General features: G+C 50.4%; 1 protein-coding gene across 1 annotated transcript in view; it reads right to left on the bottom strand.

The window, feature by feature from the left end:
* LOC119977667 (granulocyte-macrophage colony-stimulating factor receptor subunit alpha-like) overlaps positions 1-7,867 on the bottom strand; it is a 65,176-nt gene extending 57,309 nt beyond the window's left edge. The window contains exon 1 of the mRNA XM_038818843.1: positions 7,744-7,867. The gene's annotated coding sequence lies outside the window, so the exon portion shown is untranslated. The remainder of the gene's footprint in view (positions 1-7,743) is intronic.
* Positions 7,868-17,206: the final 9,339 nt, after the last annotated feature.

Raw genomic sequence — 17,206 nt, 5'->3', positions numbered from 1 at the left:
TTGTTGGAGATTTCTATTGCCTGGAATTTATATGGTGCAAATTATCAGCCCAATGCTGACCAGGCAGGCAATTTAAGGAGCCATAATCCACAAATTAAAAGCAGAACTGTAAGAAATATAAACTTGATTCAGCAGAGTGTGCAGATGACTGATCCTTGAGCCTCACATGCACAGGATGTGATTTTATTTCCTTTATGTCTCCACGGCACCTTGGTGCCTGTGGTAATACCACTGTATATATATGTGTGTGCCTCTATTAGGGGATGTACAATAGTACCTGCTATTACAGGTTTGTCGGTAAGCCCCTGCATAGTTTGTCGGTAAGCCCCTGCCGGCTAGCTCCGCTCACAGGAGCAGTATAAATATCCATTAGGTCTCCTGAACTGCCATTTTACAGCTCCACTTGAGGGAATAACATCTCACGGTAATAAAGCCTCTTTTGTACCGTTTCGTGTTTCTGTGTGCAATTGTTAGCGCATCAGTGCTAAACAGCCATGAGTTCAGAAAGAAACATCTCCCACTCTTTACTCAACTGTTTCACAGATGTAGATGAATCACAATCACCCCCACACCCTCCGGCCCCACTGTCCTCCAACCCATTCCAAGAGTGGGATTTAATGCCCCCTGGAGGCCATTTGTGAGGTGAGGTGTCCATTTGATTGGGCATGGATTGCAGGCCCTGCTGTCATAACAATGTACTCTGGTCAAGCTCAGGGCACGAAGGGCAAAGGGAGGTCTTCTCATTTGGAAGCAAATTGAAGCCTTTAAGTAACCACAGAAGAGCCAATTAAGAGCCTCACCTCACCATCAATGGGATTGTACCATCAACGGGTAGGGGATTCACTATGTAGGAAGACTGTGCAGCAAACTCTGTCCAGTTTGCTTGCAGCCCATGAGGGGTTTCCTTCCTCCTCAGGCACTTGTGTCCAATTGAGGGATGTGGCATCAAGAGAAGTGAGTCCACAATGGAAGGCAGCCCCCTGCCCTGGCTGTAGGTTCACCCCTCACACCCTTGCCTGTGCCCCCCTCCCGGGTTTCTCCCATCCAACCCCACTACCGAATCTCTAGGAATTCATCTGCAATCTCTGGTGAAAGGCCTGAGCGCAATACTGCCGGTGGCCACAGCTCTTGGCGGCACTGCCAGTACTGGAAATCTATTGGTCACTGATTGCCCCGCGGCTCTTTGGGGCGGAACTTAGGCTTTGATTGGGGCTTAATTCGAGAGGAGGCCGGGTGCTGTCCAGGTAAGTGCCGGATTGCCTTGAAACAACGATGGGCCTCTTGGAAATGGAGACCACAGGATTTCCACTAGTTTCGCAGCTGCTGAACATGACACTTAATCACCAGGGCACATGTTTGATTCCCGTTGGAAGGAGTAGGTGGAAGAAGAGAATCAGACTTGGCTATGATGTCCTTCACAATCACTGTCTATGCCCAAACATGAAGGATGACTTGACTGAGTTCCTGTTGCATTAAATAATTTATCCAACCAGCCGACGCCGGTGCTTATGCTCCACTTGAGTTTCATCCCATCTTTCCTTGTCTAAATCTGCCATTGAAACTCTCTATTTTCTTCTCCCTCAAATACTCATCAAGCTTCACCTCATATGCATCGATAGTATTTATTATCCGATTGAACGCAACATGGATACAAAATTGGCTGAGTGACAGGAAACAGAGTATTTGTTGGATGCTTGTCAGGGGTCAGTATTGGGGCGCTTGCTTTTCCTGATACATGTTAATGATCAAACCTTGATGTACAGGGAACAATTTCAACATTTGCAGATGATGGAAAACTGGAAAGCAATGTAAACTGTGAGGAAAATAGTGTAGAACGTCAAAAGCACGCAGCAAATTGAATGGGCAGACGGGTGACAGATAAAGTTCAATGTGGAGAATTGTGAGGTGATACGTTTTGGTCAGAAGAACACGGAGAGGCAGTATGAAATAAAGAGTACAATTCTTTTTTTTAATTTAGAGTGCCCAATTTCATTTTTCCCCAATTAAGGGGCAATGTAGCATGGCCAATACACCTAACCAGCACATCTTTGGGTTGTGGGGGTGAAACCCAAGCATACATGTGGGCAAACCCCACACGGACAGTGACCCAGGGCAGGGATTTGAACCCAGGTCCTCAGCGCCGTAGTCCCAGTGCTACCCACTGCGCCACCGTGCTGCCCTTAAAGAGTACCATTCTAAAGGGTGTGCAGGCACAGAGGGCATTGGGTGTAGATGTACTTAAGTCATTAAACATGTTAGTACTGGTTGAGAGGGCAGTTAATAAATCATACAGTATTTCAGGCTTTATTAATACGATCATGGAGTACAAGAGTACGGAGCTATGTTGACCTTGTACAAGACACAAGTTAGACCTCAGCTGAAGCATTGCTTACAATTCTGGGTGTCACATTTTAGAAAGTATACGAAGAGAGTGCACAAGAGTTTTAGGTAGGAAGAGAAACTTCAGTTCTGATTATAGGTTGGAGAAGTTGGGGCTCTTCCTTGGAGAAAAGAAGGCTGAGAGGAGATGTGATAGAATTATTCTAAAAATAAAGGGGTCTGGACCAAGTAGACAGGGAGATACTGTTCCCACTTCTGGAAGGATTGAGAATGAGAGGGCATACGTTTTGTTTGAAAATTGGCAGCACGGTAGCATGGTGGTTAGCATAAATGCTTCACAGCTCCAGGGTCCCAGGTTCGGTTCCCGGCTGGGTCACTGTCTGTGCGGAGTCTGCACGTCCTCCCCGTGTGTGCGTGGGTTTCCTCCGGGTGCTCCGGTTTCCTACCACAGTCCAAAGATGTGCGGGTTAGGTGGATTGGCCATGCTAAATTGCCCGTAGTGTCCTAGAAATAAGGTTAAGGGGGGGTTTGTTGGGTTACGGGTATAGGGTGGAAACATGGGTTTGAGTAGGGTGATCATTGCTCGGCACAACATCGAGGGCCGAAGGGCCTGTTCTGTGCTGTACTGTTCTATGTTCTATGTTCTAAAGCAAAACCAATATGAGAAAAAACGTATTCACACAGCTCGTGGTTAGGGGATGAGATGCATTGCCTGGGAGTGTGGTGGAGGCAAGTTCACCTGAGGAACTCACAAGGGAATTAAATGACTATTTGTACAGGGGGACAGGGAGAAGGCGTGAATGTGGCACGATGTGAAATGCTCATTCTGAGAGCTGGTGCAGACACGATGGGCTGAGTGGCCACCTTCTGCGCTGAAACAATTCTATGATCTGCTTCAATCACCCCCTGTGGCAAGATGTTCCATGTTCTCACATCATTTTGGGTACAGAGATTTCCCCTGAATTCCGTGTTGGATTTCTTGGTGACTATCTCATACTGAAGGTCTCTTGTGTGTGGAATGGAGAGTTAACAAGTGTGAATACTTTGAGGAACAGAGAGAAGAAGTTATCAAAAGAAGCCCAAAAGGATTAAAAGAAACATCTCAATAAAAGACAATTTGAAAAAGTTTGCATCTTTCAGTTTTTTGCTGTGCCACAAACTGACTGGAAGAGAAAGGAAAACTGGAAGTGATTCAAATACTTCTTCCAGGAATTAGCAGCAACTTGAAAAACCCCTGTTCCAGGAAACAAAAATATTCCAGCTCGAATATGCCTCGCTCTTCCAAATATTTAAAGTATCTTCAAAACTTCCAGTTAGAACATCAGTTCACCTGGGGTTTTCACAGGTTTCAGTAAAACGCCAACATTTCCTTCAAAAGGAATGAAATGAAAATCGCTTATTGTCACAAGGAGGCTTCAAATGATGTTACTGTGAAAAGCCCCTAGTCGCCACATTCCGGCGCCTGTTCGGGGAGGCTGGTACAGAAATTGAACCGTGCTGCTGGCCTGCCTTGGTCTGCTTTAAAAGCCAGCTATTTAGCCCTGTGCCAAACAGCCCCACAATTTTACTGTTTCTTAAACTCTTTTCGAAGAAATAAAGTCATATCACCGAAACACCAGCCAACATGCTCCCTGGATACCTTGGTTTTCAAATGTGACAAAAATAACTTGTTTCAGAATCAAACACTGAGTAATCAAGACCGTTGATCAGAATGACTCCCTCTCAACAATGCAATGTTGTGTTGCGTTAAAGACAAACGCTGATTTCTAACTACGATTGGGAGGGTGCGGGGGCAGGGGAAATGAAGGAACCTCAACCAAATCCAGGGGAAGTCGTGGATCCTGGGACTTCTCCTGTTTCAAGGCTCCTCATCATCTCGGTTATCCCTCACCAAGATGACACCTGCCATACTTTGCATCAGAAGTGTGTGCGTGTACCCTAAACTTGATTTTTGAACTTTAAGGGGACTCGTAGCACTCTAAAAGTCAATTCCACCCCCAGCATCTGGCCCTTTTTGTTTGTGAATTGCTCCAAATGCAAATTTGGTGTTGGAATTCCCTGCGTAGCAACATTGACTGCAAGAGCACCTCACAGCAGCTGGGAGAAGTCCTTTAATGAGGTTGTGAACAATTGGCAGACATAGTGGAACCAGGGCCACACCATCAGAGGAGGACCGCGTCCCAGGAAGGGCGATGCCACTGAAGGAGGAGGCCAGGAAAGGAGGGCCACAACACTGAGGGATGAGGTTGGGAAAGGGAGGCCACACCCATTGAGGGAGGAGGTTGGGAAGGGACTTCTGGATTTCAGCTTAATGTCACTTCAGTCAGGTCTGAAGAGTGAAAAAAGCATCTGCTGCCACAAAGACCAACAAAAACAGAACAGGACACGAGGTGAGCAAGCAAGCAGGAACACGCTGTTCTGACAGTGTCAAAAGTAGTCAACCTGGCGTGTAGAGGATCCCAATTGACAACCTAGTCAGCCAGTCAGCCTGGACCACTCGTCAGAAAAGGCTCTGGTGTTTTGCACCTTGTGGAACCCCCCCTACCAGACCCTGTTCGCCACCAATGTTCCAGATCCCTTATCTCTCTCTATATTGCTCCCTCCCAAACTCTTTATCGATGATTCTGCTTGTGCCTATAATTTTTCAGAATGTTAACTCTGACCATCTTAAAACAGGAACCACCTCAAAAGACGTACTTCTTTCACATTTACACCGCAACAATATGAATCACATTGAAATATCCAGTGTTACTTCAATTGATGCATATTTCACTTTTGAAAAACTGATTGCCACTTGATGCCTTGGTTTGCCAATGCAACATCTAGTGTGAAACTGAGTCACACAGAGAAGGAAGGTCTTACATTCAGTCCCTGGTCACGATGAATTTGGAAATGTTAGATTTGCAGAGCATAAGTCTGGGCAACTGAAAAGAATCCTGTCAACGATGGGGTGAAGGGAGGGGGAGAACCACAAGAGGCCTGAGTCAGAGGAAGGCATGGCACGATCTCATTATAAAGTGTCCTTGTATAATAATAATAATCTTTAATAATAATAATCTTTATTATTGTCACAAGTAGGCTTATATTAACACTGCAATGAAGTTACTGTGAAAAGCCCCTAGTCGCCACATTCCGGCGCCTGTTCGGGTACACTGAGGGAGAATTCAAAATGTCCAATTCACCGAACAGCAGGAGCGGGATTCTCCGTGCGCGTGACTAAGTCCCCACACCGGTGGGAAAACCGACGCCAACCATTCCGGCGTCAACAGCCCCTGACAATTCCGCACTTTTGGGGGCTAGGTGGACAGCGGAGGGGCTGGCACCACACCAGCCGGAGCCGAAGGTACTGCGGCAGTCCGGGCATGCGCCAAAGGGCCGGCGTGATCCCGGCATATTCTGGCGCATGCGCAGGGGTGTGTTTTCTCCATGCCGGCCATGCCGGAGCCCTACAGGGGCCTGTGCGGAAGGAAGAAGTGCCATCACGGCACAGACCAGCCCGCAGATCGGTTGGCCTCGATCTCGGGCCAGGCCACCGTGCCCCCTGACCCCCCCCTGGTGGTATGGGATTCGCGCCGCCTCCCGGGGATTCTCCGACCCGGCCCCGGGGCGGGGGGGGGGGGGGTCGGAGAATCCCGACCCACATCTTTCGTAACTTGCTCGTGGGAGTAAAACGGAGCACGCAGAGGAAACCCACACAGACACGGGGAGAACATGCAGACTCCGCACAGACAGTGACCCAAGCCAGAAATCGACCCTGACGTTGAGAAGCAACAGTGCTAACCACTGTGCTACCGTGATATTCTACATCTCTTCTGTTTTTATTTTAGATCCAACAGTATTACTTGTATTTAATTTGCGCTGCATTTATAATTGCCTTCAAATTATTCTCTACTATTCTTTGATGTTGCCAGTTAAACTCAAAATATAATACTGAGCTGTGTTATTGTTTGTGATGAACGTTGTAAATTAATTTCTCTTTCTAATCTATCAAATCTCCTGATTCTGTTCAGACCTATGAGTGGACAGACACCTCAAATGGGAGCCTCAGTGAAGTCAGAAGAAAAGAGGAATCAGTATTGATGGGTACTGATTTAGCACAGTGGGCTAAACAGCTGGCTTGTAACACAGAACAAGGTCAGCAGTACGATTCAATTCCCATACCGGCCCCCCACACAGGCGCCAGAATGTGGCGACTAGGGACTTTTCACAGTAACCCCATTGAAGCCTACTTGTGACAATAAGTGATTATTATTATTACAGTACAGGACATCTTAGCTGTATTGGCCCTATGTTAGCCACCATCTGGACAGCTTGTTGGCTATTCATGAGCAGATGTAAGAAATGGTACCTTAGACGGGGTATGGGCATTAGGAGGGACAGTGACCATTAGCTAGCACCCCAAACAATGCATCGAGGAGATAATATCGGGAGACAAAATGTTCATGAGTCAGAAATTCAACACAAGAAACTGGGCATCGGCACAAATCAGGCATTGTTGCATCGACAATAATCTGTAATTCCTGTTCAATATTGCTAAGATGATCATTTACCCCTTAACATAGAACCAGCTCACTCACTCGCTGCCAAGCTGCTCTAGGCAGTAGACAGGCATAACAAGGTCAGATCACACAGTTATTACTCATTTTCCTGTCGGGCGTCGCAAACCAGATGACACAGTTTAAAATTAATGGAACTCACATTTCAGAAAGAAGTTCGTCTCTCGGAGTGTCCTTAAGTTGTTGGAATCCTCTCCCATAGAGAGCAGCGGAGGCTGGGTCATTGAATACAGTCTCGTCTGAGTGAGACAGGTTTTTTATTGACGAGGGAGTTAAAGGTTAACGTCCCAGGCAGGAGAGTGAAGTTCAGGCTACAATCAGATCATCCATGATCTTACCAATGTTGCAGTAGGCTTGATGGACAGAATGGCCTAAGCCTGCTCCTACTCTTATTTCTTATGATCTTATGTTCTTATTGTGCAAAACCGAAGTAACAATCCCCCAGCACTGTGTAATCATACATTCAGAGTCCTGAGAGAAGTGAAAGAGAAACTTTTAAAAGTGTTCATTTTTGTCAGCTTTGCAAACGAAAATTAGATTAATCTAAGTCCGACCTAAGCCAGTGAACAAATTGAGGATAACGAGTTCTAGAATCAGTAGAATTAATAGAATTCCAACCGTGCAGAAAGAGGTCATTCAGCTCATCGTGTCTTCATCGACTCCCGAAAGAGTTCTATCTCGGCCGAGACCCACTCCCCTGCTGTATCCCCGTAACCCCGCACATTGACCGTGGCCAATCCACCTAACCTGCACACCTCTGTCTGTTTGTAAGAGAGGTTTTTACTTGTGCCAATCAAAATAGCCAACTAAAGCCTCACCGTTAGAATCAAAACCGAAGCAAACTGACCCTTTCCTTTCCGGGATTGGCTCCAAGGAAAAGGTGGATACTTCTTTGTCCAAACCTCAAGTACTTTCTCCTGCAGGTGTATGTTTATCACGGTGCAGTGCTCTGCGAGAGCTGCTATTTCAGAGGCAAGTCCCTCTCTGTCTGTCTCCTGCTGCTGAGGTCATTAATGCAACTTCCTGTTCATCTGATTGACTGCAATCTCTGAAACCAGTGAGGCATCGCAAGCAGTTTCCCAATGTCACATCAGTTTACAATTTTGAATATTTATTGAAGGAATTGGATGGAATTGGCACACCGTTTTTTCCGAGTTAGAATGCGTCACATTCTATGTTACACGTTGCACAACTCTGGCTGAACTTTAATTCACCATTAATACTGAGTCAAATGACTGCAATTCCCTCACTGACAGCACTGTGGGACTATTCTGCAGTGGGACTGCAACAGTTGAAAAAAACAACGGCTCAGCACCAATATGAGGAGAGACTAAATCGGTTAGGATTATATTCATTGGGGTTTAGAAGAGTGAGAGGGGATCTCGTAGAAACTTATAAAGTTCTAACAGGATGCACCTGAGGAAGGAGCTGCGCTCCGAAAGCTCGTGTTTGAATCAAACCTGTTGGACTTTAACCTGGTGTTGTAAGACTTCTTACTGTGCTAACAGGATTAGACAAGGTAGATTCAGAAAGAATGTTCCTGATGGTGGGGGAGTCCAGAACTAGGGGTCATAGATTGAAGATAAGGGGTAAGTCTTTTAGGACTGAAGTGAGGAGAAATTTCTTCACCCAGAGAGTAGTGAATCTGTGGAATTTGCTATCACAGAAAGTAGTTGAAGCCAAAACTTTGTGTAATATCAAGAAGGAATTAGATATAGCTCTTGGGGCTAAACGGATCAAGAGATATGGGGGAGAAGGTGGAATCAGGTTATTGAACTTGATGATCAGCTATGGTCATAATGAATGGCAGAGCAGGCTCGAAGGGCCGAATGGCCTCTTCCTGCTTCTGGTTTCTATGTCTGTTTCTGTGTATGTAATTTCTCAAGAGTAATCAGAGATGTGCAATATCCTTGTCAGTTAGAGGGCAGCACAGTAACGCAGTGGTTAGCACTGCAGCCTAACGGCGCTGAGGTCCCAGGTTCGATCCCGGCTCTGGGTCACTGTCCGTGTGGAGTTTGCACATTCTCCCTGTGTTTGCATGGGTTTCACCCCCACAACCCAAAAATGTGCAGGGGAGGTGGATTCGCCACGCTAAATTGCCCCTTAATTGGATAAAATGAATTGGGTACTCTAAATTTATATTTAAAAAAATAAATCCTTGTCAGTGATGTCCACATCCCAAAACAGTGTAAAAGAATTGTAAACATAGATCTGCCAGCCGGGATGCGCCTGATGTGAATCCCGCCCCGTCACCTTTTAGCTAATCTGCATATTAGAGTGAGACAGCTAGGCCGGGATTCTCCGACCCACTGCCAGGTCGGAGAATGACCCGGGGGGAGGTGCGAATCCCGTCCCGACGCCAGCTGTCGTATTCTCCGGCGCTGTTTTTTGGGCGGCAGCGGGATTCCCGCCACGGGGTTCGGGGGCCATTGACAGCGCCCCCCCCCCCCGCCGATTCTCCGGGCCCTGATGGGCCGAGCGGCCGTCCATTTTTGGCCAGTTCCGCCGACGGAATTACTCACCTCAAGCAAGGCGGGACCTGGCAGATGAGTGTGCGGGGGTGGTCCTCAGGGGGAAGGGGGGGGGGGGCGCGAGGGGATCCGACCCCGAATGGGGCCCCCACGGTGGCCTGACCTACCGATCTGCGGGCGGGCTTGTTCCGTGGCGACACTTCTTTCTTCCGCGCCAGGCCTCTGTCGGGCTCTGCCATATACCCGGGGGCCGACGGGGTGAAGAAACCCCCCCCGCGCGCATGCGTGAAAATACGCTGGCCGTTCTGCGTATGTGCGAATTCACGCCGGCCCTTCGGCGCTGGCTGAAGCGGCGCCAACCCCTCCGGCGTCCAGCTCGCCCCAGTAAATGTGGAGAATTCTGCACTTTTGGGGGCTGTTGACGTCGGAGTGGTTGGCGCCGGTTTTCCTGCCGGCTTGGGGACGTAGTCCCCAGAAGGGAGAATCCCGCACAAAGCCTCAGACAGCGTGGACACCCTTCAAGGTGAGTTGGGGCTGAGGGTGGGGGGTGGAGAGATTGCGATTCTATTTAAAAATGGTGTCCCGATCTCATCCCACACTGAGGAGTTCCGGTGAAAGGAGCTCCTCGATGCAGGAAACGGGACTCGGTACGGCTTTGGGCAGAGGCCCCGAAACTATCCGAATGGTCATTCAATAGCGTGGTATTTCCCGCCATTCCGAGCACCGGGAAATATCCAGCTAATCGCCCGCCTTACGGGACTCGGTTCCCATTAGGGTAGATTGCGCCCATAATCCATGTCAGGTCATTAATTCTGATCCCCTTTCAAGATCCATTGATATTGGAACTACATTGATGGTTTATATGTGAGCAATTTTAAGTTTATTTTTATATAAAAGCAAAACACCACGGATTGGAATTCATTCTCTTTCCACAGGTGCTGCCAAATCTGCTGAGTTTTTACGGCGTTTTCAGCTTCTATTTAAGTTCATTTTTATTTGATCTGGGGGACGTGACAATTGCTGTGAAGGCCACCACTAAGGCCCATCTCTAATGGCGCTTGAGAAGATGTCGATTACCCACCGCTGCTATATGGTGTAGGCACACCCGCTGTACGGTTAGAGACGGCGTTCCAGGTTATCCACCCGATCACCATGAAGGAATCACGGTTGTAGTTCCACGTCAGGCTGGTGAGTGACTTGGGACCTAAGGAACCTAAAGGTGGCGGCGTCCCCATGCATCTGTTGCCCTTGCCCTTCTTGGTGGTCAAGGTCACGGGTTCGAATGACGCTGTCACGGGAGGATTAGCAAATAGCTGCACTGCATCCTTGTAGACACACTGCTGCCACTGTGCACCGGTGAATAAGGTTATGAACGGGGTGTCAGCAAAGCGAATCAGGAGGTGAGCTATTCGCTGTAGGATTTTCAGCCTTTGACCTACTCTTGTTTTTATGTGGCTGGTCCGGTTGAGCTTAAGTGAGTTTTTAACTATTTCTCGAAGCAGTTGTGTCGCACACATAATGTAATTGCCGCGTTTCTTTTAATTGTCACTGGCAGGTCCACTGATTGCGAATAGAGACAGAAAATGTGGAATAGACGCATCGTGATGTTCAGAACTTCAGAAATCTCTTCTGCTGTGAAACTGAGCTTGGGTCTTGTGGTTTGTGATGTTCTCCCCACAGAACAGAAAGCAGCAGCAGACAGACAACAAACTCAGCCCAGAGGAAGCCCCAGATCTTGACCTAAATTCGAGCCTATTATGGTGCTGCAGTTTGTGGGTTTGAACAGGGAAATGCCAGAAGTGCGCAGCAGATCCATTCAGTGGAGGGACGCTAAAAACATGGGCGCAGTTTCCCTTCTGAGTACAGCTAGGGAATTGGGCACAAATTGCCGTCAACACTGCGCTGGCTTGGTTACGCCTTCAGCTAGAATATACGAGGTACATCGCAAATGTAAAATCTTGCATGAAACTGCAATCAGACTGCACAATAAAATGTTTACCATTTTTCCAGTCACTAAAAAATGTCATTGATATTTTTCAGAGTGGTAATTTGGAACAGTTTCATTAACATAGCAGTCGGTAGGTTTATCGCAGGAAGTAAGGATTTTAATAAGGGCGCGATTCTCTGGCCTCGTTGCGCTCTCGCTCAAGTGAAACAAGGCAGGTGAACAAGGCCTGGATAATGTGCCTGAAAATTATGGGGAGCAACATCTGAATGCCCAGGGGATGGGACACAGCTTCGCTGCCGGAGGGTGGGTGAGTGCCATGGCGGGGGGGGGGGGGGGGGGGTGGCTGGAGAGATGGGACATGGGTTCGTAGGTTGACACGCATCACAGAAGAAGGCGACAGAGGCATCATGCCGGTCATGCATCATGGAACCATCAATTCACTAGACACGTGCTTTAAGATATGAACAGTGGTTTTAATCTACTTACAACAGAGCCAGCCTGTTGGTATTTATACAGCAGTCCAGGGGGAGGAGTCATGGACGGAGCCAAGGGTGGAGCCCTGTACAAACTCCTAAGCATTCCCAGTGCTACTCCCCCTAGTGGTTGAGCAACACGACTGCGCTTACAAATGCATGGTCTCATGTATACAGAATACAGTGTGAATTACGGAGTTACATTCACCACATTCACCCCCTACAAAAAAAATCAAGTCCAGCGGCGGTGGTGGTTCATAAATTGAGTCTGTCCGGTGGTCGGACTGTCCACTGCGATCTGTGGAGCACCGGGGTTGCAGCCTCTTGCGGTAGCTGGACGGGTGTTGTGGGTTGGGGTACGATGGCGGACTCCAGGGAAGACCTCGTCCGAGCTCCATAACTGTCTGGTTCGACTGGGGAATGAGGGCACTGGGGGTTAGCCGGTGCGGGCGCGCGGAACAGGTGGAGCGAGCTAGTGGGCTCAGTGGGCTTGGGAGCCCGAGGGGGCGGCTGGGTTGCGTGGAACCGATGCAGCGAGCTAGTGAGCTCGGGAGCCCGAGGGGGCGGAAGGATGGGGTGTAGGGTGAGGGGTGCATCTGGAGTGATAGAGGGGATGCTGGACCCGGTGGGTGCAAGGTCCCGGAGGGATACGGTGTCCTGACGGCCGTCGGGGAACTGGACGAAGGCGTACTGGGGGTTGGAGTGAAGCAGGCGCACCTTCTCAACAAGGGGGTCGGTTTTGTGTGCCCTGACATGTTTCCTCAGGAGTACAGGGCCCGGTGTCTTCAGCCATGCCGGGAGTGAGACCCCCGTGGTAGTGCCCCTGGAAAAAATGAAGAGCCTCTCGTGAGGGGTCTGATTGGTCACTGTGCATAAGAGGGACCTAATAGCATGGAGCGCATCTGGGAGGACTTCCTGCCATTGGGAGACTTGGAGATTACTGGACCGGAGGGTCAGTAGGACGGTCTTCCAGACCGTCGCATTCTCCCTCTCCACCTGCCCATTCCCCCTGGGGTTGTAGCTGGTAGTCCTGCTCGAGGCGATGCCCTTGTTGAGCAGGTACTGACGCAGCTCGTCGCTCATGAAGGACGAACCCCGGTTGCTGTGCACGTAGCTGGGGAAACCAAACAGGGTGAAGATGCTATGCAGGGTCCTAATGACTGTGTGGGAGGTCATATGGGGGCACGGGATAGCAAATGGGAAGCGGGAGAACTCATCTATGACGTTTAAGAAGTAAACGTTCCTGTTAGTTGAGGGGAGTGGCTCTTTGAAATCGATCGCGAGGCGTTCAAAGGGCCTAGAAGCCTTGACCAGGTGGGCCCTGTCTGGTCTATAGAAGTGCGGTTTGCACTCCGCACAGATCAGGCAGTCTCTGGTGACGGTTTTTACCTCCTCAGTGGAGAAAGGCAGATTTTGGGCTTTGATGTAGTGGGCGAGCCAGGTGACCCCCGGGTGGCAGAGGTCGTTGTGGATGACTTTCAGGCGGTCGATCTGCGCGCTGGCGCATGTCCTGCGGGATAGGGCATCTGGGGGCTCGTTGAGCTTCCCCGATCGATGCTTAATATCGTAGCTATAGGTGAGAGTTCGATCCTCCACCGCAGGATTTCATCGTTTTTAATTTTGCCCCTTTGCGAGAGGTCAAACATAAAGGCAACCGATCGTTGGTCGGTGATGAGGGTGAACCTCCTACCTGCGAGGTAGTGCCTCCAGTGACGAATAGCCTCCACAATGGCTTGTGCTTCTTTTTCGACTGCCGAGTGTCGGAGTTCCGAAGCGGAGAGGGTACGGGAGAAAAATGCAACTGGTCTTCCTGCCTGATTTAAGGTGGCTGCTAGAGATACCTCTGAGTCATCGCTCTCAACCTGAAATGGAGTGGATTCATCCACCGCCCGCATGGCCGCCTTGGTGATGTCCTCCTTGATGCAGTTGAAGGCCTGGCGTGCCTTAGTGTGGCCTTAAAGAGTGGGCGGGCTTTGTCCGCATATTGAGGGACCCACTGGGCGTAGTAGGAAAAGAAACCCAAGCACCGTTTGAGGGCCTTGGGGCAATGGGGGAGGGGGAGTTCTAAGAGGGGGCATGCGGTCCGGGTCTGGGCCCAGGACTCCGTTTTCCACGACATAGCCGAGGATGGCTAGTCTGGTTGTGCGGAAAACGCATTTCTCCTTGTTATAAGTGAGGTTTAATTTCTGAGCAGTCTGGAGAAAACGGTAGAGGTTGGCGTCGTGGTCCTGCTGGTCATAGCCGCAGATGGTGACATTGCCCAAGTACGGAAATGTGGACCGCAGCCTGTACTGGTCCACCATTCGGTCCATTGCTCGTTGGAACACCAAAACCCCGTTAGTGACACCGAAGGGGACCCGGAGGAAATGGAAGAGGCGGCCATCGGCCTCGAATGCCGTGTAGTGGCGGTCCTCCAGGCGGATTGGGAGCTGGTGGTATGCAGACTTCAGATCCACCGTGGAAAAGAGCCAATACTGGGCGATCCTGGGGAGGGGATACGCGTCAAGGAGCGTAAATCTATTTATGGTCTGACTATAGTCGACAACCATACGGAATTTTTCCCCGGTCTTCACGACCACCACCTGCGCTCTCCAGGGACTGTTGCTGGCCCCTATGATCCCCTCACTGAGAAGCACGGTAGCATTGTGGATAGCACAATGGCTTCACAGCTCCAGGGTCCCAGGTTCGATTCCGTCGTGGGTCACTGTCTGTGCGGAGTCTGCACATCCTCCCCGTGTGTGCGTGGGTTTCCTCCGGGTGCTCCGGTTTCCTCCCACAGTCCAAAGATGTGCAGGTCAGGTGGATTGGCCATGATAAATTACCCTTAGTGTCCAAAATTGCCCTTAGTGTCCACAATTGCCATCAGTGTTTTGGATGGGGTCACTGGGTTGTGGGGATAGGGTGGAGGTGTTGACCTTGGGTAGGGTGCTCTTTCCAAGAGCTGGTGCAGACTCGATGGGCCGAATGGCCTCCTTCTGCACTGTAAATTCTATGAAAACAAAGCCTTCGGACCTCCGATCTGATGAACACCCTGTCCTGCAGGCTGTACCGCCTGCTGCGAGTGGCTATGGGTCTACAGTCCGGTGTGAGATTGGCAAAGAGGGGAGGGGGGGGAGATTCGTAGCGTGGCGAGGCTGCAGATAGTGAGTGGGTACAGGGGCCCGCTGAAGCTGAGGGTGAGGCTCTTAAGGTTACATTGAAAATCTAGGCCTAATAAGAGTGGCGCGCAGAGTTCGGGCAAGACGTAGAGTTGAAATTTTGCATAGCTAGCGCCTCGGATTGTGAATGTCGTGCGGTGTGCCCCTGGATCTGGACAGAATGGGAGCCTGAAGCGAGAGAGATAGTTTGCCGCACGGGGAAAACGGAGATCGAACAGCGTCTTACCAGATCTGGGTGTATGAAGCTCTCAGTACTCCCGGAGTCGAAAAAGCATGGCGTGCTGTACCCGTTGATTTGGACCTCTGTCATCGAGTTTCGCAGATGCTGCGGGCGCGATTGGTCCAGAGTGACTGCGCTGATTTGCGGGTCGTCGGCAGCTCGATCAGCTGTGCTGGAGTGGCCCCGTGATGACTACCCTCTGAGTTCGTAGTCGTCGAGGTGAGTTTCAGAGTTTGAAGGGGGATGGATCCCAAGATGGCCGCCCCCATGAGTCGCACATGGCCGGCCGCATGGAGGAGGATTGCCAAGATGGCCGCCCCCATGAGTCGCACATGTCGGGTGGGGGCGGAGTCGGCATACAGGCTGCAGAATTTCGGGGCCTGCGCGCCTGTGAGTTCAGGGAACGAGTGCTTTGAGCCGTGGGAGGGTTAGAGGCTGGGGCTTTCTTCGCCAGACACACTCTGGCATAGTGTCCTTTTCGCCCATAGCTGCTGCAGGTCGCGTTGCGGGCCGGGCATTGCTGCTGCGAGTGCTGATTCTGGCCGCAAAAGTGGCAGGCTGGGGCAACATTGTGGCTGGGCGGCTGCACGGCGCAGGCCTGGGGGAGTCGCTGGTCGGGGGCCCATGACGGGGTCCGCGGGGAATGAGGTGAGGCTGCGGAAGGAGACCTCCATAGTGGTAGCAAGTTCACCAGTCGCTTCAAGATTTAGGGCCCCCTTTTCCAGCAGTCGTGGCGCATGTAATTTGACCTAAGGCCCGCAACAAAGGCATCGCATACAGTAAGTTCTCTATGTTCTGCCGCGGTAACCGCCTGGTAATTACAGTCACTAGATAAAGTTTTAAGCTCTCTCAGGAACTCTGCGAGCGATTCCGTAGGCCGCTGGCAGCGAGTAGTGAACACGTGTCACGCATAGCCTTCATTAACAGGCCTCACATACATTTTGTCGAGTAGCGCTAGGGCTTCAGTATACGAACCGGAACAGTTTAATTGAGTAGAGATTCTGTGGCTCACCCTCGCGTGCAGTAGGCTCATTTTCTGCTCCTCCGTTGTTTCAGCTGTGCTTGCTTCCGCCAGGTAGGCTTTAAAACACCGCAGCCAATGAGAAAAAATTTATTTTGCCTCTGCATCCTGTGGGTCGAGTTCCAGTCGCTCAGGCTTGAGGGCTGATTCCATGATTGATCTTGACTGTTTCTTAAGTAGATTAAATTGATGGAACCATCAATTCACTAGACACGTGCTTTAAGATATGAACAGTGGTTTTAATCTACTTACAACAGAGCCAGCCTGTTCCGCGTTGAACTCTCGATGAACTGAACGATTGGCTCTGACTATTGGTATTTATACAGCAGTCCAGGGGGAGGAGTCGTGGGCGGAGCCAAGGGTGGAGCCCTGTACAAACTCCTAAGCATTCCCAGCGCTACTCCCCCTAGTGGTCGAACAACGCAACTGCGCTTACAAATGCATGGTCTCATGTATATAGAATACAGTGTGAATTATGGAGTTACATTCACCACAATGCACAAAGGTGTTTATTGTGTTTGACAATTCCCCACCCTCGCCCACTCCCAGCCCCCTCACTCCCTATCTACACCCCAATCCCCTCGCCCCTCTCCTGGTGCCTTCAGTGATCTTCAATGTGCTTTGCCCTCCTAGCTCTACCACTAGGTCGAGGTGCGTCCCCAGGATGCACACCAGAGGTGGAGGCAGCCAGCTTTGTACCATGTCCCGTGGCCCTCGATGGCCCTGGTGGGCGCCCACTGGGGGCTCTGAGGCCCGAGGGCCCTGGCTCACTTGTCAGCAGCACATACACAGGCACGCTGCTTGTCCCGTGTACTGGTTGTGAGACGCGGGTGAGCTGGTGGCCACCGTCACCATGGGACAGGGTTGGGGCCCACACCCCATCCTCCCAGTCGGTGCCCATAGGCCCCCAGGGTTCATCTTGGGATGGAGGGGCAGCTGGTTCGAGTCCCAGCTGCCGCTGCATCATTTGGCTCAGCCAGACCTGGCGGTTCCCCATGCTCCACACCATCGTGTCAACG

This window comes from Scyliorhinus canicula, chromosome 14 (genome assembly GCF_902713615.1).
Source record: "Scyliorhinus canicula chromosome 14, sScyCan1.1, whole genome shotgun sequence".
Taxonomy (NCBI): domain Eukaryota; kingdom Metazoa; phylum Chordata; class Chondrichthyes; order Carcharhiniformes; family Scyliorhinidae; genus Scyliorhinus; species Scyliorhinus canicula.
Note: the sequence above shows the minus strand (reverse complement) of the source record. Positions and strands in the feature narration are given on the sequence as shown.